This window comes from Lissotriton vulgaris, chromosome 1_1 (assembly GCF_964263255.1).
Source record: "Lissotriton vulgaris chromosome 1_1, aLisVul1.2, whole genome shotgun sequence".
NCBI classification, from domain to species: Eukaryota; Metazoa; Chordata; class Amphibia; order Caudata; family Salamandridae; genus Lissotriton; species Lissotriton vulgaris.
This window is the reverse complement of record NC_141685.1, coordinates 1,851,967,447-1,851,993,095: the sequence shown is the minus strand read 5'-3', so window position 1 is coordinate 1,851,993,095 and position 25,649 is coordinate 1,851,967,447.

Here is a 25,649-nt window from a genome sequence, read left to right as displayed (position 1 = left end):
CTGCTATCTTATCTGTTACGGTCGCCTCCACCGTACGCACAAGGTGCTGCGGCTCCACTTATACCGGATGTTCAATTGCCGGTTGCTGGACAACCTGGTGCTCCTGTTCTTGTTCCTCAGAATCAAGTTCCTTTACCTCCTGTGGTGAATGTAAATGTTCCTACAGCTCCTCCTCTTCCCGCACTGCCCGCTCCTATACCTACCACTGTACCTATTGGTCCTCAAACTATTTTCCTCGATACTCCTACTGTTTCGTCATCTATTCCTACCTCTACTGCGTTCTCTATGTCTGCGAGTGTACTAACTCCACTTTCTGTTCGTCGAAGAATTACTGATTCTGTTACTAATATGCTGTCGCCTATATATAAAACCTTGATTAAGACTCCTACTCCTGACTCTGTTCAGAGACGGAGTCAGCTTCCAAGTACTGAGGAACGGGGAGTTTTAGACTCCACAGCTCTCAGATGGATTACAAAAGTTAGAAGATATAGTACGAAAGATGTGTTAGAGACATTTATGCAATGGGGAGAGCCAACGCAGCGATACGTCTTCGACGAGATGTGCTCGTTGTTGCGTGAGGAAATAGAAGAAGACGATGTCGAATCAGATTTGGAAGATTTAATTAAAATTCAAAAAGAGTTTGCTGCTGGAATGATAGTGGGCGATAATATAAAGGAAGCGATGGAACTCATTTTGAGTTTTAGGATTGATCCATCTCTTCGTTCCCCGAGAGATTTAGAGAAAGGTAGAATGAAGCTAAGTCGCCAATATCCTATGAGGGAGGTTCCTCCAATTTGGCGCGAGGCAGTACAACGTGATGATAATGCGGGTATTGCAGCTGCTCCAGCACAGTTCCAAAGAGTATGGATACATATTCCGTGGAAGCGAGCAGAAGTGTTAGCAGTGAAACAGGCCTTGCCAGATCCACGTAAGAATCCAGCCGGATATTACAAGGAATTGACACAGACAGTTGAGGCTTGTATAATGAACTTAGCCGACATTGATATGTTGTTTGGTAATGTAGTTCCACAACCAGTGTGGGCGAAAATTCGTAGAGAGGATCATCAGGCTGCTTTAGGTGGTGATTGGGCAGCTATCACTGCAGCAGATGCTCAACAAACAGGTGGTGCGAAACCCGAACCCCTAATTGCTAATCTTCCTGGTAGAATAATAGATTTAATGAAGACTCTGATGCCAGCATTGCGTGTTAATTGGGATAAATTATCCGCATGCAAGCAGAAGAAAGACGAAAGTGTCTCCGACTTCTTCACGAGGTTCGAAGAGACTTTTGTAGATCATAGTGGTCAGGATATGAGCACTGAAGGAGGACAGAGATTGTTTGTCGATAAATTTGTGCATAATTTGTTACCCGAATTATGCAATAAATTGAAAGACTCAGAAAGTGCGTGGGCTGTATCTACGACAGCGCAAATACTTGCGACTGCACAGTACTATGAAAATAGGGATAAAGAGGAAAAGGAGAAATCAGAGAAGAAAACGAAAGATTTAAAGACTAAAGTTCTTTTACAGCAGGCGTATCCGCCTCGCACGAATCAGACTAATATGCAACAGAATTCGTATCAAAAGACAGATTATAATTCGACCAGGCCTCAATACCAGTGGAATCAGTGCGCATACTGCAAGAAAGAGGGGCACTACAAAAATAAATGTCCGATCTTAGCACAAAATAATGCGGCAGCAGCTCAGAGAGGTCGTGGTGGTTTTGCACAGAATTCTAGAGGTCGGGGACGAGGTGCTATGCCTCCACAAACGAATGATCGTCCTTCTAATCACTTTGATCAACAAAATGTACAGTCAGCTCAACAGAATAGATCTCAGCAATATCTTGTTGAGGATTATTGTGAAGTTGAAGAGGGATTTCAACAAAATGGGTACTAGGACAGCCATGGACAGAGAGAGGGAGTAGTATCAGTTCCAGTGGATCAGAGTGGGCCTTATGTCGCAGTAGCAACATCAGGTGTAGTCGAACCGTTTCTGTTGGATACTGGTGCCGCAAAAAGTTCTATCATGCATGCGAAACTCCCTGGCGCACCTTTGTCTGGCTCAACAAATGTTTCCGTAGGTTTTTCAGGCGCCCCTGTGTACAACCCGATATCTGGTCCTTTGTCTATTTCTGTTGGACCGTGTCAATTGAAAGCACCCTTAATTTTGACGACAGGTTGTAATGAAAATCTGCTTGGTTTAGATTTGTTAAAACGACTATATGCGACATTGTACTGTTCTCCGGAAGGAGTACAGCTTACTTTGGGTAAAAGACTCACCTCTCCGATGTACTTGTCAATGGACAAACTCCCGCCGGAGCTACGTTCACTCCCTGATTCTCTTTGGGCGACTGGTCCCAATGATGTAGGTCTACTAGAGATTCCACCGTATGTAATAACTTTGAAAGCGAATGTGAAATTTCCAAGAATTCCTCAATATAAAATATCGAATGAAGGTGAGCGTGCACTCTTATTGATTGTGCAAGATTTGATTAAAAAAGGTGTGGTTGAAGAAACGCGAGGAAATGTTTGTAATAGTCCTGTATTGCCGATTTTGAAACGAACAGATCCTACAAAGCCTCCAGTCTATAGGTTTGTCATAGACCTTAGAGAAGTTAATAAGATTGTAATTCCGCAGTTTCCTGTAGTGCCAGACATTACTGCCTTGCTAACATTGATTCCCGCTACAGCCAATTGGTTCTCAGTCATCGACTTGAAGAATGCCTTTTTCAGCATTCCGATAGCCGAGGAAAGCAGAGATATTTTTGGCTTCTGTTTAGGAGGTCGCAGTTTCAGATTTAAACGCGCTCCACAAGGCTACTGTGAAAGTCCATCTATTTACAGTCAAGCTTTAAAAAGCCAGTTAGATTCTTTTGTCCTTCCTCCAGGTTCTGCCCTAGTACAGTACGTAGATGATCTTTTGGTGGCTGCCGATGACAAGGAAACTTGCAAGGCAGCTACAATTTCACTATTGCATCATTTGTCTAATTTGAATCATAAGGTGTCACCTTCCAAAATGCAATATTGCTGCCAAGAAGTAACCTACTTAGGTCATCTCTTGTCAAAGGAGGGAAGGAAGTTGACCCCAGAAAGAATAAAAGCAATTACGCAGATGAGTGTTCCACGCACACAGAGGGAAGTACGTGCCTTTCTAGGTATTACCTCTTACTGTAGGCAATGGATCCCAAATTTTTCAGTTTTAGCAAAGCCATTGGTAGCTTTGACTGGGAAAAATGTTCCGAGTCCGGTGCCATGGTCTGATGAATGTCAAAAGAGTTTTGCTGAATTACGAAAAGCTTTGTGTTCAGCTCCTGTATTGGGCACACCTGATTACAGTAAGCCATTCACGCTCTACGTTCACGAAAGAGAAGGTTGCGCGTTGAGTGTCTTGACACAGAAATTTGGTGACAAACAACGCCCTTGTGCGTATTTCTCGTCAACATTAGATCCGGTAGCTAGAGCATTGCCTAGTTGTTTGAGGGCTACAGCGGCAGCTGCAGCTTCCATTCGACAATCTGCTGGTTTGGTGATGAACAATATGCTAGTGGTCATGGTTCCTCATGCAGTGGATACACTCATGAACCGAACGAAGACACAACACCTTACTAGTGCGAGATTATCTGGTTACGAGCTGACGTTATTAGCGAGTCATATTCAGATCAAAAGATGCAATGTATTGAACCCAGCAACATTGTTGCCGACTGATCAAGAGTCGAGTGATTCTGAGCCACATGACTGTTATTTCAAAACGGAGGAAGAGACAAAAGGTCGTATCGACTTGAGAGATACTCCTCTATCCGACCCAGATGGTACGCTGTATGTGGACGGGTCATGTTTTAAATTGGAGAATGGTGATGTGACTGCTGCCTACGCGGTAACGACTTTGAAGACGATTGTGGAGACTGCAAGAGTGAGTCAGAATTCTGCCCAAGCTGCAGAGTTAATAGCTCTTACGAGAGCGTGTGTTTTAGCTGAGGGAAAGAGAGTGAATGTGTTTACAGATAGTCAGTACGCATTTGGCGTGGCCCATAGTTTTGGCCGGTTGTGGAGAGAAAGGGGTTTCATTACGTCCCATGGGACTAAGATTCAACATGGTCAGCTAGTTAACGACTTGTTAGAATCTCTAACCTTACCGACTGAAGTTGCGATTGTGAAGTGCAGTGCTCATAAAGCAATCACGGATGATGTTGGTCGGGGAAATGCCTTTGCTGATGAAACCGCTAAACAGACAGCTAGAGACATGATGAGTAGAATGTATGTTGCTACGTCTGCAAGATGGATTGCTGAGTCTGGAATGTGTGAGGACACAATGGAAAGTGTGAAAGAGATTCAGAAAGAAGCGACTGAGGAAGAGAAACGCGTATGGAGAGAAAGTACGGGCAAATTGGACTCGAATGGATGTTGGATCGATTTGACAGAACAGCAGCGTTGGATGTTGCCTGATGCGTATGTGCTTGCAGTAGTGACGATGGCGCATGGAGTGGCGCACATAAGTTCTAAAGGGATATGTAAGATGTTAGCTCCGGTTTGGAAGAATGAGGGAATCAGTAAGTGTGCAGAGAGAGTGGTGAAAAATTGTATGGTGTGCTTGATGCATAATCCTGGCAAGGGAACTCCAACTCCAGCTGGTCATTTTGCTCCTCCTTCCTGTCCCTTTGAAGTAATACAGTTAGACTTCATTCACATGGAACGCTGCAACAATTTAAAATACGTCCTGGTGGTAGTTTGTGCTTTTTCCAGGTGGATAGAAGCATACCCACTAAAGGACAACACTGCTTTAACAACTGCCAAAATTCTTCTCAAAGAATTTTTCCCTAGGTATGGAATGCCACGGATTGTATGGTCAGATAACGGAAGTGAGTTTATAGGGAAAGTTATGCAGAGTGTGTGTGCTGGTCTAGGATTGAAACAAAAATTTCATAGTGCGAACCATCCCCAGTCTGCTGGTTTAGTCGAGGGTTACAATGGCACCCTCAAGCTTAAAATAGCCAAAATTCAAGCATCCACAGGTTTGGCTTGGCCAGACGCACTTCCTTTGGCCTTGTTATCAACGAGAGCAACAGTGCATTCTAGAATAGGGCTTTCTCCATATGAGATTGTATTTGGCCGCCCGGCAAATGTCTGGGGTGTGCCAAGGCCTAAACAATTCTGCTCCATTGAATATCCTATGTTGATAGACTATCTTTATGACTTGACTGCTAAATTAAGTCTTATTCATCAACAGGTTTTTGATGCTTTGCCAAAGCCTCCGGAGAGTCCAGGGCATCAACTGAAACCGGGTGACTTCATAGTGGTCCGGAACTTCGCGAGGACAAAGAATCTTCAGCCTCGCTACATCGGCCCCTTCCAAATCCTGCTGGCAACGAGGACAGCTGTACGTGTTGCTGGCCGCAAGAACTGGATCCACGCTTCTCACGTAAAGCGTGTTCCACTGCCGCTGCCCTACGACGACTGGGTGAAGAAGGGAATTGGTGCCTCCGAATCTGAAATAACTCCAAAATTTGTCCCTTTCAGCGATGCCGATTTGATTTCTGACACTTTGAAACGTGACTCTCCTCTTGAAAAGACTACTTTGAACATTGAACATTTGTCTCCAGCATCAGAAGAAACTTTGCCATCTGCGAACGTAAACTCTGCAACAGCTGCTAGTGATACACTATTTTCCGATCAAACAGTACCAGCAAGGAAAAGATACAACCTTAGAAGCCATAAAACGAACTAATAAAGCAGGCAACTGCATATTGTGATTTTGATATTTATATACATTGGACTTTTTTGCTTTTCAGCCAGGAAGTTTGCTATTGTTTATTGTTTTTAATAAATTGCCTTGCCGTCTGGGTAGCCGTAGGGTCGTGGCTGTGTGCCTAGTTTGAATTTGCAGGGGTCTGACACAAGGTCGATCTTTCTGTTAGTACTGGGAACTCCCAGGGCTGACAGAGGCATTTTCATCTACGTACACATCATCAGTGGTCGCGAGCGGATTGTAGAAGATGGAACTTCCTGCGCTGCAACGAGAAAATGTGATTTACGTTCGCAGAAACAGACTAAATAGAATTCTTCATAGCAAATGTTTCTTGATGCAATGTGCCATTACATTTTTGATTGTTTTAGCAACACTGGTGGGTGGAATTGTCTTTAGCATAAATTTGATTTTTGTGCCAGTATCTACAGTACCTCCCCTTGATCCTGCTATTTCTACTGTTTCTTCTATACACTCTTTTCACTCGTTTCCGGTACATGAGCAAGCTCGACGCTCAGAATTCATTAATAATACTTTTGTACAGCTCTTGCACCAACACCAACTGGTAGTTAACACGACAGACTGTTGGGTGTGTGGCTTGATACCCCACACTATGGATAAAGGTATTCCCTATCTGGTTTTGCCTTTCAGCTACAATGGATCATTTCAGGCCCTTCAAACCATCTTTGCTTATGCTCTTGAGACCTATCCTCCACGCCCACCACGCTCCACTAAATATAACTCTGCCAACAAAGCTTTAGTCCAGGGAATTATTGACATGATCAAAGACGTCAATAATACTCCATCTTACCCTAGAGACGAATTGCGAGTATATTTAAGTTGGAATACTTCAGAGTATCGCCTTAGTTTAGGAGAAAGCAAGCGTAAAAGCTCAACTCCAATCTGGGTCGTACCTCACCGAGGTCAGGTCTGTTTGCAAGGTAATGGGAGAAATCCGAGAGCTCAGCTAGGGAGGAGTGAGTGCGTAGAGACTTATGTGTTTCCGGCTAACTCTTCCCCTGCCTTCCTTACTGCCAGGGGTACCTACTTCATCTGTCGAGACAGAGCTTATACATGGTTGCCTGCTGACTTTTCAGGTTCATGTTATATTGCTCGATTGTTGCCTCCGACATACACTGCTTCACCGGATTACCACAGAATAAGAGTAGCTAGAGGTGTTTTCAGTAAGGAAGATACCGCTGGTCAGGAAGCTGGAGACTTCTTCAAAGGCTTCCTTCCGTTCTGGGGGCCTATGGCCAATAGTAGAAACATACGTCAGCTAACACGGGTAGTTGAATCTACTATTACCGAAACTGCTGGTGCCCTTAGCAATCTGACAGCTGAGCTTCAGGCGGATAGGCTCATGACATTGCAGAACCGTATGGTTCTAGATGTTATACTTGCAGATCGAGGTGGGGTATGCAGAATGATCCAATCAAGCTGCTGTGTCTTTATTCCTAATAATGCTCCAACAGTTTACGAGGCGATCTCTAAGTTGCACAAGATTTCGGACTCCATACATGTAGATGAGGGAAACTGGTCCTTTATGGAGTGGGTTTGGACTCTGATCTCAGCGTGGGGATGGAAGGTTCTAATGGTCATTGGTGTCATCTTAGTATTCCTATTCTCATGTTGTCTGATTATCCAGTGTGGTCCTGCTCTGTGTAGTCTTTGCGCTGCAACTTGTCTCAGAAAACCACCTGCGTTTGGAGAAAAGACACGAGAAAGGATGATGATACAACAACATGTCACTGACCTGATGAGCATAGAACTAGATTCAGACATAGATTGAGTAATTGCCTATGTAAGGGCAAAAGGAGGGTCTGAGGTTCCGTGACGGTTCCGTGACGACTTGAACCCGTGTTTTCAAGTTTGTCGGAAATACATAAAAATGGTATCAGTGAACCGCAAATGATCCATTTAGTATATCCTAGTGTTTTCGCTACGCTACGAGCAAGAGCACTCCTTCCACTGACACATTTCTGATATACACACGGCATCCATCTTAGATCGTGGCCGCCATTTTTGTGGTTCCTTGCCCTCACATATGCAATAGCCTCTGATCATTTCATTCACTTCACTTTGATTAAAGACACGTAGCCTTAGCCGGAGATTCACCTCTTACATGACACGTGCACCTTAAACCAGATCACGCTGAAGCTGCATGACTCGACAAAGGCTGCCTCCTCTGCCCGAGGCCAGCCCACCTGAACTGGTTTTCCTGTCCATTGTACCTGATCATGATTAGGCGGCCGAAGCCGGTAGCCTTGCCCATTTACAACCCACAAACATCTCTTATCCCGTTTTCTATCTTCTGCACCTGGCTCTGCTCCTTTTCCTTCTGGGCCTTTATTAGGGGGAGGTAACGAACTTTACGATGAGGCGGTCCGGGTCTTGAATGCAATATTGACAAGGGATTGTGATGGACTGGTGGGAACCCCTCTTCGTGATGTTTGGTATCAGATATTATCGACAGTTCCTGTGTAACGCCAAATATTTATTGTTTAGAGACACAAAAGGTTTGGGAATGTACCGACATGTGAAATATTTGCCTAGAGCACAATTTTTGGTATATAAGGAGCAACCCACTTTGTACAAATCGAACAGTCTCCTAGATTCTGCCCGTGTGTAGATTCTGTGACTTCTGTGTCCCTGCAGTAATAAACCTTTGGTCTTTGACGCCACCATCGAGAAGCCCGTGTTTCTGTTCATTTGTGCACCAAGGCAGGTGGGACTCCGGGGTCTTTGGGTGTTGTACCCTGACACCTCTGGACGGAACCAAAAAGTCCAGAACTCCAGCCTTCTTTGACTCTGATCAGGTGGTATGCCCCACGAAGATCTAGCTTGGTATAAATTGTTGACCCTTTGACCTGATTCAATAGTACTGGAATCAACGGAAGTGGATATCGATTTTTTACAGTGGCTTTATTGACTGCACGATAGTCGATGCAGCCCCTTAAATCACCAGTCTTTTTTGCAACGAAAAACAGAGGGGACGAGACTGGCGAGGTTGAGTGTCTAATAAAGCCTAATTCCAACAACTCGTCTAGGTAGGTACGTAGATATTGATTCTCCGGTTCGGTGAGGGCATAGACTCGACTACAGGGTAGCACTGCCCCAGGGATCAAATCGATTCTACAGTCGTAAACCCTGTGAGGGGGTAACTTAGTTGCTTTTACAGGATCAAATACATCCGAAAAGTCTTGAAATTCGATTGGTAATTCCACCGAGTCAGATTGCGTAGCAGCACAGACAAGGGGTTGGTTGGGATCTCTATTCTCTTGGTAACAATGCGTTTTGCAATGTAAAGAATCCAAAGTTACAGTACGCTTCACCCAATCAATTTTTGGATTGTGAAGCTCTAACCATGGGATGCCTAAGATAACTCCAAAAGCGGGAGTATCAATCAGGTCAAAAGTTGTTAATTCAGTGTGGCCATTATCCGATAGAAGAAGTAGAGGAGGGGTGTGAAATCTGATCAAACCAGACGAAAGGGCTGAACCATCCACTGCCCGTACGGGTTCAGGTTCCTTTTTTGGGATTTTAGTTAGATTTAACCTTTTAGCGAATTCTAAATCAAAAAAGTTTCCTGTGGCACCTGAATCGATTAAAACAGGAATACTATGCCTTTGTTGATTTGCCAGGACCAAAACCAACCTTATTGTGAAATGACGGGGTATATGATTGGCTATGCTAGTAACATACCTTGAGACCTCCATTGACTTATTTCCCGAGGGATCGGTCTCTTTTTCCCTCGAGAAACCTAGTTTTCCGACTCCAAATGAGGATCTTGAATTGTAGCCAGGAGTTTCTTTTTAACAGGCCTAATAGGACACTCCTTGGCGAAATGACCAGACTTTCCACAATAAAGACATAGATTGGCCTTCCTTCTCCTTTCCTTTTCCTCTTGCGACAAAGGTCCTTTAATTCCCCCTATCTGCATTGGCTCCACTTGAGTATTCTTATCCACCTCTGCGCTTTTCCTATCAGACTTGAAGTGCAAGGCCCTAAAATCTGACTTAGGTCTTTCTGTTCTCCTCTCTCCCAGTCTGTGGTCTAGCTTAACTACGAGATCTTGGAATTCTGTGAAGTCATCAGGGAGGTCTACAATATGAGCCAAGGAATCCTTCAATTCCTCCCTAAGACCTCGATAAAACAAGGATATCCTTTTATCTTCTGGCCACTGGGTCTCGGCTAACAATCGGTTAAACGTGGTCACATAAGAAATCAGGTCTCGAGAGCCCTGACGAAGATTTAATAACTCATTATCAGATGCTTGCAAAAAGACGTGCTTGGCAAATAACCTAGACATGGCTGTCCTGAACTGTGTTATATTGTGTAGTAATGGATCATTCTTGTCCACCAAGGGCATGGCCCAGTTGGCCGCTACACCTCCTAGATAAGAAATAATGAAAGCCACTTTTGAGGTGTCTGAAGTGAACACTTGAGGTTTACATAAAAAGTGTAACTGACACTGACTCATAAAGGTTGTGAAGTGAGTACTGTCACCAGAAAAGCGCTCGGGATTAGCTAGAGGAACAGGCTGTGGAGAGACTACTGTGATCTGAGCCGGTTGCCCTTGGCCTATTCCTGTACTGGGTGTTGGGTTCTGGAAAGGGACCCCGAATTTGGGAGGTGATAGAATTGGCTTTTTAGGTTCCTCTTTGTCTCTCCAAGAGGTAAAGCCTTCTCTGGTGTGATCTAATTCCTGTCTAAGAGATTGATTTTCTAATCGTAAGTCCTGTATTTCGTCATTCATTTTTCTTACTAGATCTACCAGCTGTGTAACATCCATGTTTTCCATGGGAGTAGTCAATCACAAGAGGGAATATGGACAGTTGTGGCTTCGCTTTCTGTCATAGACGCCACCTCAGGAGTCCAGGTTCTCTTCCGTCTTGTGGTTGACTAGCCCCAATACCTCCAGAAGTCAGCAAACGTGACAAGGATTAAGAAAACTCTTGACACAACCTGCTGACCCCCAGAGGGACAGGGAAGTGGGGGACGGAAAGGGGTAGTGGATTGGGGTGAGGAAAGTGAGAGAGAGAGAAACAAACAACACTGGATCTCTTCCGGGAGATGGGTGTCTCTCTCTATTTTGAAGCACTCTGGACTTCCTTTCGTAGTCTTGATTCTTAGACTGTGCTGCGTTAAAGTTTACACCAATCACTATTGATTCTTATAAATAGACAGGTTCTTTCAACATACTCTATCTAAAAGGATCTTGGTACATACCAACTGCTAGAAAGCCCAATCCCGTGCTTCTTATGCTAGCACATGAACATCATTGTGAATTCTCCGAACTGCTTAGTTCTCAAAAATACCTTCAAAACATAATACACTGAGTAAGTAATTGCTTAGTTTTTCTGTTTATCCACAATTCAATGAACAATTCTATGAACTGATTAGTAGAACTGCGAACTGCACTCTGCATGCAAACTTGTCTTACCTCACACTGTTTTGTGTGCTTCAATAATTGGGGGTTCTGTGAAAAGAAGAAATAAAAAAAGAACAAACACTGTTTGCCCCCTAACAACTACTAAGATGAACCATCCTTTGGTTACAATCTCTTGTTTTGCTCTTATGCAGTTTAAGTCACTGCATTACCATTAAATGCACATACAAGTACTTCAAACAATCAGTTACAGTGTTTCAACAATCAGCTGCAATGTCCATCAAGAGAAAATCTTTTATCCATCAAGATTCGCTTTTTCATTGGTTTTACCAAGGTTTGTTTTTTAACCCAATAGACAAGGTTCGATTGTCACATCTTAAAAATCGGAATAGTCTTACTTTCATCCGTGTGCACAGGAAGTCTGTGTCCAGAGACCGGAAGAGAAGAAGCCGGTCCTCCTGAATTGAACTCCGACTTGGAAACGCTCGAAAAAACCGGAAATGACAGGAACGCTGATACGATGCTGGACGGAGCTTGGGGATACCGCCAGACCGCTCCGAAGATCGGGAAACTCCTTCGGGCTTGCTCCTGATGTGAAGAGGAGCAGGCGAGTCAGGCAAGTCGCGCTGGAAGCGGGCGGGGCCGGGTGCTGGGAGACGGGTCCTGGAGGCTCCTAAGCGGCGCTGAAGCTGCGAAGCGAAGTGTCTGTTAAGGAACCGGCAAGCCTTTTTAAAGGCTTTTCTCACGTGTGGGGAAATATCGGTTGAGCACACCTGCTCAACGTGCTTTCAACGTGCGCTTATGAATATGCATGAGCACCCTTCAATCTGTAGGGAAAAAACGTTGTACCTGCACAATACTAACAAGCATTGCTACCTGCAAATACAGTTCTACACAAAACATGATTCTTTCCTGCTTTTGCATGTTTTCTTCTGGACCATAATCCCTGCTTACGTTTTCCTGACAGCACCTTCATCTTCTACACATCTGTTTCCAGACTGTAATCATATCTCTTCAGTAAGTGCATGCAACTGGAAGAGTTATCTTCCCACTGCTATACATTGAATCTCCTGGATATACAAAGATCTCAGCTGCTGGTACCTCAACCCTGTAATGCCGTTTGTATTTGACAAAGTAAGCACGCAAGATCAGCTTTGTTGCCAAATTGGTCACTTTTGCTAATTTCTTTGGGGACAGTTTTTAAAAATAGCACATAGGCTGAATGCCTTAGACTCCACTTCTCCAGACCCTGCTCAAGGATCTCCCCATTCTGTGCTACCCCACCTTATAGATCCTGCAATAAACTATTTGCATTTTCTAGCACTAAACAAGGAGAAGAGGAACATTGAAGACAGCAGTGGTCACACACCCAGCAAGGTCTGTCAGGTATGTTCTCCTCTTGATCCCAAGTGATACTGGGATCTAGGGAATCAAAAATTAGTGTGAGGGCTGGCTAGTTTCTTGGGACACACTACCTGTTTTCAGTACCACAAAACTCTGGCAAGGCAAGATGTAGAAACACAAAGAGGAGGGAGAGTGTACAAGCATGTGGGGAGGTCAGGAAGATGCACAGGAGGCAGCCCAGAAAAGACAACATACATGTATGATCTAGCACTTCTGGAAAAAATGGTGTGTGAAAGGTGGGCGAGGCTGCAAAAGTAACTAACTGAATGGGGATGAAACATAAAAGACACATTGATGGCAGGAAGGGCTTGATTTTAGAGGAGAAGGTAATAAGAATTTGTGAGACCGCTCTGTGGATTGAAGGGTGGACGCTTTATTGGAGGCAATGCTTTTGAAAGAGACAAGTTGACGTATCTTTGTACGGTATATATATATATATATATATATATATATATATATATATATATATATATATATATATATATATATATATATATTCCTCGTGCTGGAATAATCGGGACTACTGAAACCAGCATGCTTTACACCAGAGCGGGCATGCTTGGAGAAAACGATCGGCAGTCCATTTCTTGTTTTTGAACTTGCACTCCCTATGATTAGGTTGCCGGAGCCATTGAAACGCGTCATGCAGCATTATTAATCAGGTGTGACTGATGTTTCCTGCCAATAAAGAGTTCTGAAGTACTGTTCTTTGTGGTGTGCGTCTCTGAAGCAGGGGGGCTTCTTTTGGTTGATGTTAGTACACGGAGGCTCCGGCTGTGAGAGACTGCACCGCCGCTACTATCAAGTGAAGGTCTGTGAGGCTGCAGAATCTTGTTGCAGCTGCTTTTCCAGCACGAGGAACTAAGGTATTGGGAGACAGCTGACGAAACCCGAGGCCCACCATAGGGCAACAAAATAGAAGTTTTACCATTGGCAGTAAAATCTGTGTTCAAAAACGGAACTCACTGGAGGGGAATAATCGAGACTACTGAAACTAGCATGTTTTACACCGGATAGCGCATGCTTGGAGAAAATGTTTGGCAGTCCATTTCTTGTTTTTGAACTTGCACTCCTATGATTAAGATGCCGGAGGTATTGAAACGCGTCAGGGACAATTATTGATCAGGTGTAACTGCTGTTTCCTGCCAATAAAGAGTTCTGAAGTACTGTTCAATGTGATGTGCATCTCTGAAGCTCGGGGCTTCGTTTGGTTGATATATATATATATATATATATATATATATATATATATATATATATATATATATATATATATATATATATTCACTGAAAAAACCATAGGTTATAGACCATATATAGTTAGGGATTAGCATTTAAAAAACCTTATTTTATTTGCACAAAACCATTGAAATTCCATATATAGTTAGTTGCACTAACTATATATCGCGGACCCGCAATCCACTGCTAATGATGTCACATATTACATCATTCATGACATGGTCAGTGACATCACTGATGACATCACTGATGACATCTCAAATTTCAATGGTTTTGTGCAAATAAAATAAGGTTTTTTAAATGCTAATCCCTAACTATATATGGTCTATAACCTATGGTTTTTTCAGTGAATTTTCAAGGTTTTGTAAATGCAAATTCCTAACTATATATGGTCTATAACCTATGGTTTTTTCTGTGAATTTCATTGGTTTTTTAAAAGCTAATATCTATAGCTGTAAAATATATTCTTTAATAAGTGACGTATCACGTAGCCCGTGAGATGCCTCATGATGCATGGCATAACCGTGACGTATCGTCTCTGCAGCGCAAACCAAACCCAAAACGTAAGCACGCCAGAACACGCTTAAAGATATATATATATATTTTTTAACCTTAATTAGACAAAATCCACACGTGCACATATCACAAACGTTCAAAAAACACAATATGTCGGACTCCCGTTACGCTGCCGGTTAGCTGCCCGGTTAACATACCAGGAAGCACCTTTACCGCGAAAAATCGCAATTTTTTTTTTCTTTTGCCCCGCAGGGAACTTTAATAGCCCCCTCATCAATCCTAGGGGTTCAGGAGGGGTCTGCCTTACCCCTTTCATTCATTTACACCTTTTTCTTTTCCACCTCTTGTTTCTCGATCCCACAGAGAGACAAGATGGCGGCCGCTCCAGACTGTTTACAATGATAACAGCCAATCAGCTACTCCTCAGACTCCCGTTACACTGCCGGTTAGCTTCCCGGTTAGCTGCCCGGTTAGCTGCCCGGTTCGCGTACCAAGACACGTCTCTACGGCGAAAAAATCTGAATTTTTTTTTTTTTGGGCCCCGCGTGGCTCAATAATATCCCCCTCATCAATCCTAGGGGGTCAGAAGGGGTCTACCTTGCCCCCTTTCCTTCATTTCCCCCTTTGTTTTGGCCTCCTCTTGTCTCTCGATCCTACCGAGAGACAAGATGGCGGCCGCTCCGGACTGTTTAGAATGTTGACAGACACCGGAGAGCCAATCAGCTTCGCATCGCAAAGTTCCGTTACGCGAAAAGTACGCGAACCGGAGCGCTGCCCGGAGCGCTGTTACAGATATATATCTTATTTTAAACGTTAATTTCTCAAAATCCACTGAAGCACATATATTGAGACCTAGCAAAGGCACATCGGGCTAACAGTCCCTACAATGTTGCCAAGTTTCGTGCAAATCCATTCAGCCGTTCGAGCTAAAAGTGAGGCCAACCGCCCTATGGAAAAATGAATGGGAAAAACGCGTTTTGGGACCCCCCTTTTTTCTCGGCCCCCCCTTGACGACCCCCCCCCCAAATTTTCAGGGGCTGCTCAGAAACAAAATGTGCCATTTTCCTGAAAATTTCAGCCAATTCCGTCCACAAACGTCAAAGCTATTAGACATAGAATTTTCAAAAGTTCCATAGAGAAAAAATCCTAACTATATATACCTACTGGCTATCGCCAGTAGGATATATATATATATATATATATATATATATATATATATATATATATATATATATATATATATATATATATATATATATATATATATATATATATATATATATATATATATATATATATATATATATATATATATATATATATATATATATATCATGCAGTTCACTCAGCGTTGGAAACAGTTAGCACACACCTGCAGTTGGGAGGAGGAGCAGAGGGACGACTTCAAAGGGAGTGGCCTCCGCTTCATCCGGGAGTTTTCCAGCAGCCTGTGAGACTGGCACTGAAGACGGCCAAACCGGCCAGAAACGCGTCTGCCCATCACTACAGCGTTTCATGGACTGCACAAGACTGGGCTCTGTTTTGTTCCAATAAACCCTCTGCCTATCCCGGAGCATGTGTCCCGCTTACTTTTTATTGTGAAGGTGAGCATTGGATTGTATCTATGTCCGGATTGCTGAAACCGGCTAGGACACGCCCTCTCGTTCAGGAGCACCGCATACATCAGCAAACAAACTTTGGAGTGAGTACAGAAAGTGCTATATGCGGCGCCCCCCCAAGCTAAAGTAATTTCCACTGAGCGGTAATCTTTTGCAATGGGGAGAGAGGAGGCGGCAAGTTGCTGCCTGACTTAGGGATAGACAGAGGTTGGAACGGGATTTCCTCACTTGAGTGCGCTATGGATGCACATTGCTCATCGCCGAATACTAGGGACATCTCAGGATGTTTGGTAATCACATTACTTAATGGGATACCTCGATGAACTATGCTGACCATCATGCAGTTCACTCAGCGTTGGAAACAGTTAGCACACACCTGCAGTTGGGAGGAGGAGCAGAGGGACGACTTCAAAGGGAGTGGCCTCCGCTTCATCCGGGAGTTTTCCAGCAGCCTGTGAGACTGGCACTGAAGACGGCCAAACCGGCCAGAAACGCGTCTGCCCATCACTACAGCGTTTCATGGACTGCACAAGACTGGGCTCTGTTTTGTTCCAATAAACCCTCTGCCTATCCTGGAGCATGTGTCCCGCTTACTTTTTATTGTGAAGGTGAGCATTGGATTGTATATATATATATATATATATATATCGCAAGCAGATAACTCCCTCCACTTCCACCAAAGCCTCGGCGGCGAAGAAAGAGAAGCGAACCACTTCTTTGTCAGGCAAGATGTTTTATTTCAACCTAGCAGCAGTCAACAGATGACGCGTTTCGGGCTCAGGCGCCCTTGATCACATAAAGGCTGTAAATGGTTGAAGCCATTTTAAATGAGATGCCCTTCCCACCAAGGTCACATGTTCAGCAAGTTAATGATAAACATAGCAAACAGACTGCATGATTTAAATACAATCAATGAAATTTTGCTAATCCTTTGTGCCATTAAACATATTATCATGACTTCAACAACATTTCCGATTATACAGTTATGAATAACGGAAACTTATATTGTTATAAATTAGCGTCAAGAAAACTTTCTTTTGAAACCGCAATCTAATTTCAAAACAAAAATTTCATTTGGCAATTTGGAATTCCTGGATAAATCCATGTACACGTTTAAAAAAAAGTGCAATAATTCATCATAGCTGCATAAATGCATATAATCACTAACTGATTTGTGACTCTGGTTAAAAAGAATGTGCAAAGAGAGTAAAGTGCATAGCAGAACTAATTATAGTATTTCCCTACAAATATACCATGTGCAAATGATGTGTTATTTCGTGCATAGATAAAATGGTTACAAGATAAAAATGCATCTTGTAATCAAACCCAGGCTGAGACATGACACAAAGAAGATATGCTAAGAGAAATTAACAATACAAACATAATGAAAAAGTAGGATATCTGCATCAAGGCCAAAAACAAACTCTTAAAATATACGGTATGTCCCACTCCGCTCAGGGCAACAATCCGAATACATAACTAAAAGCATGTGTACATATCTTCGGTGTTATTCAGTCCATTCGGACATTTGCTGTCGAAGTTAAGAATGAATTTAGTTTCCAATCTCCTAAGCAAAGCCTCTCTATTCCCTCCTCTGCGTGGTTTAGGGACGGCAGATACCACATAGTATTTTAAACAAGATAAGTTGTGTCCATGAACTTGTTTAAAGTGGCGTGCCATTGGGTAATTGGGATCACTATGCAGAATGGCACGTAAATGTTGAAGGATTCTCTCATGTACCTGCAGTTTTGTGCTTCCGATGTAATTGAGTCCACAGGTACAAGTGAGAACGTAAACTGCAAATTCAGTTTTACAGTTATAGTTTCCCAATATCTTGTGTGGTATAGGACTGAATGGAGTACAGCATTCTGTTGTGTTTACCCCAAACTTGCACGCACGACATGTGGAGCATCTATAGAAACCATCCTTAGGTTTTAACCAATTGGGTTTAGTTCTTACTTCAGGGCTTGTGGGGTCTAACACAGCTCCCATGTTCCTAGCTCTACTGAATGTTATAGTGGGGCAAGATGGCAGATTCATCCTCAGAACGGGGTCAGTTAGTACTATTGCCCAGTTCTTATTGATGATAGATCTAATTTTACGTTCATTATCACTGTAAGCTGTGATTAGTCTGGGACATTGGACCTTTTCAACTGTCCCGGAGATTGCTGGTAAGTCAGATGAATCATGCGGGACAGGCTCTTCCTCTATGGGGGCTGGGAGTAACATATATATATATATATATATATATATATATATATATATATATATATATATATATATATATATATATATATATATATATATATATATATATATATATATATATATATATATATATATATATATATATATATATATATATATATATATATATATATATATATATATATACATATATATATTACCTACTGGCGGTCGCCAGTAGGTATATATAGTTAGGATTTTTTCTCTATGGGATTTTTGAAAATTCTATGTCTAATAATTTTGGCGTTTGTGGACGGATTTGGCTGAAATTTTCAGGAAAATGGAACATTTTGTTTCTGAGCAGCCCCTGACAATTTGGGGGGGTTTCATCAAGGGGGGGCCGAGAAAAAAGGGGGGTCCCAAAACGCGTTTTTCCCATGTTAATTTCCATAGGGCGGTTGGCCTCACTTTTAGCTCGAACGGCTGAATGGATTTGCACGAAACTTGGCAAAATTGTAGGGACTGTTAGCCCGATGTGCCTTTGCTAGGTCTCAATATATGTGCTCCAGTGGATTTTGAGTAATTTAGGTTAAAAAAAAGATATGTATCTGGGCGGAGCCTAACCACACATCTGATCTGATTGGCTGTCAGCACTTCATCCAAGAAGTGTTGGCAGCCATCTTGGGACCAATATACATGATAGCACCTCATTAAAAAGCATTGTAGTTAATAGAGGGTTTTAGGACTTTAGTTACATTATAAATCATTTATTGATGGTACCATACTCGTTTTAGGAATTGTGGTGGGTTCTAAGGTGATTTTACCATGTGAAAAAACCTTCTGCTGTGATATCATGAATATTGTTTGAAAGAAAACTAATATCTCATGATTTTCCCACAGTGGTTTGGAAGGGGATCTATAAGCTAAACTGAAAGCATATTTTCTGTAAATTCACATTATCTTTCTCAGTCATGTGAAAATGAAGTCTGACATTCTCAGTAAAACATGTACATCCAACAAGGACAGAGACTGTCAGTTGATTCCTTTGTGTTCTACTGCAGCCTCCTAGAGTGTTCTAAAGAACAACTAGAGCGCTAACAGTCCTACTTATTACAAAGGTATGGCACACCTGAAGCCATCTTGATTGGAATAAAGTGGTAACTCTTAAAACATTTAATTTAAAAAGAAACAACACGAGGGGGTATATTTTGCCATAGAAAGTATGATTAGTGCTGCAGAATGAAAAATTAGGGCACATTTTGAGTGACTTCTCAAATCCTTTTCTATTTCATTAAAACATTCTGACATGCAGTCTCCCAAAATGGCCACCAGAGACAAAAGAGCCCAAATGTAGCCCAAATATCACCCAGATGTAGCCCAAGTATAGCCCAATGACAGAATGTCCCAGAGTGTTCTAAAGAACAACTAGAGCGCTAACAGTCCTACTTATTACAAAGGTATGGCACACCTGAAGCCATCTTGATTGGAATAAATTGGTAACTCTTAAAACAATTAATTTAAAAAGAAACAACATGAGGGGGTATATTTTGCCATAGAAAGTATGATTAGTGCTGCAGAATGAAAAATTAGGGCACATTTTGAGTGACTTCTCAAATCCTTTTCTATTTCATTAAAACATTCTGACATGCAGTCTCCCAAAATGGCCACCAGAGACAAAAGAGCCCAAATGTAGCCCAAATATCACCCAGATGTAGCCCAAGTATAGCCCAATGACAGAATGTCCCAGAGTGTTCTAAAGAACAACTAGAGCGCTAACAGTCCTACTTATTACAAAGGTATAGCACACCTGGAGCCATCGTGATGGGAATAAAGTGGTAACTCTTAAAACATTTAATTTAAAAAGGAACAAAATGAGGGGGTATATTATGCAATAGAAGGTATCATTAGTGCTGCAGAAAGAAAAATTAGGGCACAGTTTGAGTGACTTTTCAAATACTCTTCTATTTCATTAAAAAATTCTGACATGCAGTCTCCCAAAATGGCCACCAGAGACAAAAGAGCCCAAATGTAGCCCAAATATCACCCAGATGTAGCCCAAGTATAGCCCAATGACAGAATGTCCCAGAGTGTTCTAAAGAACAACTAGAGCGCTAACAGTCCTACTTATTACAAAGGTATGGCACACCTGAAGCCATCTTGATTGGAATAAAGTGGTAACTCTTAAAACATTTAATTTAAAAAGGAACAAAATGAGGGGGTATATTTTGCCATATGAATTATGATTAGTGCTGCAGAAAGAAAAATTAGGGCACATTTTGAGTGACTTCTCAAACCCTCTTCAATTTCATTAAAAAATTCTGACATACAGTCTCCCAAGATGGCCACCAGAGACAAAAGAGCCTAAATGTAGCCCAAATATCACCCAGATGTACCCCAAGTATAGCCCAATGACAGAATGTCCCAGAGTGTTCTAAAGAACAACTAGAGCGCTAACAGTCTTACTTATGACAAAAGTATGGCACACCAGAAGCCATCTTGATTGGAATGAAGTGGTAAGTCTGAAAACACTCAATTTAAAAAGGAACAACATGAGGGGGTTAATTTTGCCATAGAAAGTATGATTAGTGCTTCAGAAAGAAAAATTAGGGATCATTTTGAGTGACTTCTCAAATCCTCTTCTATTTCATTAAAAAAATTCTGACATGCAGACTGAAACATGCACTTTGAATACCAGCAGCAGACGTCCCTGGTGAGCAGTAGCTTTACTACAGTGATCTAATGTGCAACTAGAGTGCTAACATTCAGAATTTATGGCAAATGTGTGACACATCTGAATGCCTTCTTGATGGAACCAAAGTAAAGAAGCATTGAAAATGCAATAGATCTCGCCCTCGTTTAAGTTAAAGCCATTCTGTTTGTAATGAGGTGGCTTTTTAGCTTTGCTTTTATTAGTGTTTTTTCAACTTTCATGTAAATAACATGCATCTGTATGCATATAAGTATATGTATGCATGCATTTATGTTTGTATTTATATAGATATACAGATGATATATGTTTATAATATGTATGTATATATATATATTCACTGCAAAAACCATAGGTTATAGACCATATATAGTTAGGAATTAGCATTTACAAAACCTTGAAAATTCACTGAAAAAACCATAGGTTATACCCCATATATAGTTAGGAATTAGCATTTACAAAACCTTGAAAATTCACTGAAAAAACCATAGGTTATAGACCATATATAGTTAGGAATTCGCATTTACAAAACCTTATTTTATTCACACAAACCATTGAAATTCCATATATAGTTAGTTGCACTAACTATATATCGCGCACCCGCAATCCACTGCTGATGATGTCACATATTACATCATTCATGACATGGTCAGTGACATCACTGATGACATCACTGATGACATCTCAAATGACATCACTGATGACATCACTGATGACAACATCCAGTGACTGTATGTTTCTGTAAAGTTAAAATATGTCTTACATATTGAAGAATGAGTGGATGTATAAGTGTCTGGATGAAGGATTTAGTAGGTGCATGACTGACTGTATGAGTGAGTGATTAAATGTGTCTCACTGAGTGCATGGGTTAGTGACTAAACTGTCTTAATTTGTGCATCATTATGTCTGTTGTTCTGTAAACTGTTGCATGTGTTGATAAGTAGCTATATGAGTAACTATATGGGTTATTGATTGGTTGCCCAAGTATTTGTATGGGAGACTGAGTGTGTGTGTGGGTGGCTGGGAGGTGTAGGACTCTGTGCATAGATGTGTGAGCAGCTGATTCACTAGATGTATGGTTTCAAAAGTGCATGTCGAAACAGCTGTATGGGCGGTTGACTGTGTGCATGAGTGTATTGGTGAGTGAATGGATATCTCAGTGCTACATGTCAAAGTAAGTACATATGTAAAACACAGTACATGTGAGAGTTGACATATATAAATAACTGTGCATAAGAGCCAGTGAATGTGTGAGTGGCTGTATGGATCATTGTGAACTTGTATCAGGGATTGTATAAGGGATTGTATAAGAGAGTAAATATGTGTTAGTATATGTTTGAATAAGTAAAGTTTGTATAACTGTATAGTTGAGGAAATGGAGGTGTGATTGATTCTTTGCATGACTGACTAGGTGTGTGAGTAACTCCATGGATGAGTGACAGTCTGTGAGTGTCTGTTTACACTGATTGTATCTAAGGTTATATTAGAGTCTGAAGAGGTTCATCGTATTATCACATGAATGATATCATCAGTGATGTGATCAGTAATGTCAAATGAGATGTCATCAGTGATGTCATTTGAGATGTCCTCAGTGATGTCATTTGAGATGTCATCAGTGATGTCATCAGTGATGTCACTGACCATGTCATGAATGATGTAATATGTGACATCATCAGCAGTGGATTGCGGGTGCGCGATATATAGTTAGTGCAACTAACTATATATGGAATTTCAATGGTTTGTGTGAATAAAATAAGGTTTTGTAAATGCGAATTCCTAACTATATATGGTCTATAACCTATGGTTTTTTCAGTGAATATATATATATATAAAACCTCTTCTACACTGGCATCAGAACAAAGCAGTATCTCGACAAATGTGGCAGCAGAATCATCAATTTCTGATGCAGCCTCACTAACCAGTGAAAGTGATTCAGAAGCAGGGGGCAAGCGCGAGTGGGCACATGAGCTAGTCACCATTATATTGAAACCAGGTGAGGAGCTAAATTTTTTAGCCGAGGACCGCCATCAAACCCTAAGGCCACGGATTCCACAGAGCAAAGCAGGGTCCGAGAAACAAAAGGTGCAGGGAGAGACGCAGAAAAAACAAGAGAAAGCAATGGCAAAAGCGTTAGAGGACAACACCATCATTAATTTTTCTAAAACAACCTTGACTAAGGCAGAATCAATTACTGGCTTTAGGGCTGTCATTCTGTTCTGAGAGTAATTTTAACTACAGCAAGACAAGAGTGGACGTATTCACCTACATCAGAAAGTTGAAATTGAAAAAAGTGTTCACCATCAAAGGCAATAAGGACCTGACGCAACCGTCTTCAAGTACAACAGCCTCTTCCATTAGTGTTAGTAAGTTATTAGCATCGGATGCAGCCCTGTTGGTGGATTTGTATGATTTAGGTAATGATGGCAACAACACAATAGAGGAGGAGGAAACAACATCCTTGCAAGAAAAACTGGCCAACATCATTCCTATTCATCCTAGTGCGGGCAAGAGTCCTTTCAAAGGAAAGTCAACCTTGACACCAATGATGCCGAAAGATGCAGTGAACATATTTCATGAAAGGATCACGGACGATCTCAAGGAACTTTACCGCAAGGTATGTGGTACAAAAAAGAGTTTAAAACACCATGAGATTATGTATACGAATCTTATGTCGAAGCTCAAAACCAATCATGAAATTATTGTTTGCCAATCAGATAAGGGGGGGAACATTGTTATTTGGCCACAAAAGGAGTATGTGATGGAAGCCAAAAGACAATTAAATGATTCTTCATGTTATCAAATGGCAACAATGTCAGTTTTAAAAAAAGCTAAGGAGTCCCTAAAGAAATCCCTGTTGGATTATAAGAGGCAAGGGCTAATATTCAATCAGGAATATCTGTTTTTACATAATGAGTTCCCAATGACTCCACATTTATACCTTATTCCGAAAATTCATAAAAAAGTCAACCCACTCCGGGACGACCAATTATTTCGGCACTGGGGGGTTCAGTGAGAATATCAGCAGATATGTGGACTTCTACCTTCAACCCTTGGTACAAGGTCTTCCTTGGTACTTAAAAGACACTGGGGACTTTCTTAATAAACTGAGAGTCACAGAATGGAAACAAGGGCAGCTTTTGATTACACTCGACATCGAAGCGCTGTATACCAGCATAGACCATCAAACTGGCCTAGCAGCGGTCAAACATTTTTTGGACACAAGACCGTTAAATTTTTATCCCCACAATCGTTTGCTTTTAGAGCTTATCAAATGGTGTCTTTTTAACAATGATTTAAATTTTGGTAAAGAGCTGTTTTTACAAAAACAAGGGGTGGCTATGGGTTCCTGCTTCTCCCCAAGCTATGCATGTTTACATGTTGGCTTGTGGGAGGAGCAGGTTCGCAGAGGCACGCATGGTGTAATTTTTAATACCAAAGTGATCAAATGGTATAGATATATCAATGATGTGTTTTTAATTTGGGATGGCAATGTTGAAAGTGCACAGGAATTCATCAATCTACTTAATGACAATGTTCCTAATTTAAAATTAACATCTCAAATTAGTGAATCTAGTGTAGAGTTCCTTGATACCACAGTCTATATTGAGGGTAATACCATTCAGACTACACTGCACAGGAAAATAACAGCGGGCAACACAACCCTCCATGCCACCAGTAGCCACCCCAAACACGTCATAAACAACATCCCTTATGGTGAACTGCTCAGTGTAAAAAGAATCTGCAGTACAACTAAGGAAGGCGATAAATGGTCGGCTGACCTAATCGACAGATTTAAAAAGAAAGGGTACAGTGAGAAAGTCCTCAACAATGCAGAAAGGAAGGCTAGAACCAGGTCTCGAGAGTCTCAGTTGAATGCAAATAATATTTCTGAAGAGACGATATCTGCACCCTGTAGCCCACCCACTGTCCATTCGGCCCCTAGATGTATCACAACTTTTAAAAAACAGCACAAACAGATCAAGGGGATTATGAATACAAATTGGCCAATTTTACAAACGGATGGTGTGCTGGCCCCCATAATAGCTAACAGGCCGACCATAGCTTTCAGAAAGGCTAAATCAATGAGAATGGATCAAATCAGACAGTATTTGTGAGATGGACAAGAGGACTTGGCTCAAACTCAGTAATGTTTTTTTTAAATGCTCTCTGTGCAGATCCTGCAAATTTGGGATGAACAAAACCAAATACAAAGTTTCGTTTAGCCCCAATGAGAGACCAATTACAGGACATTTTACATGTCGCACAGAGTTTGCGATATATGTCTTAACTTGCACATGTGGTCTCTCATATATTAGCAGCACGAAATTGCAGGCACATGCCCATATTTTACAGCTCCTTCGGGCCATTGTCAATAGTGACTCTAGCTCTCCGGTGGCACGACATTTTAAAAAGACACATGCCAGTGATCTTCAATGTCTTAAATATTTTTTAATTGATGCCATTCCCCCTCTGCATAGAGGTGGGAACAGAGAGAAACTTCTGAGACTGCTAGAGTCAACATACATTTTGGAATTTGACAGCAAGGCCCCGAACGGTCTTAACAATACAGAAGACCTACACAATTTTTTATAAGACACATGTAGTTTAATGCACACGTTTTCAAAATATATGTCTTTTTTTAATGTAGGGTATTACAAAGGCCTGCAATACATGTTCTTGTTTCAATCCACAGTTGTTGTATATATTTTAGCCTGCATTTTCTATTTAACTTTTACCCATACATTTGATTAGTGAATTTGTTCGTTTGTATATTTTGGACACACAGAGATATATATAAATCTTTCTTACTTTCTTGTAGATATGATGTTCACTCCATGGATGC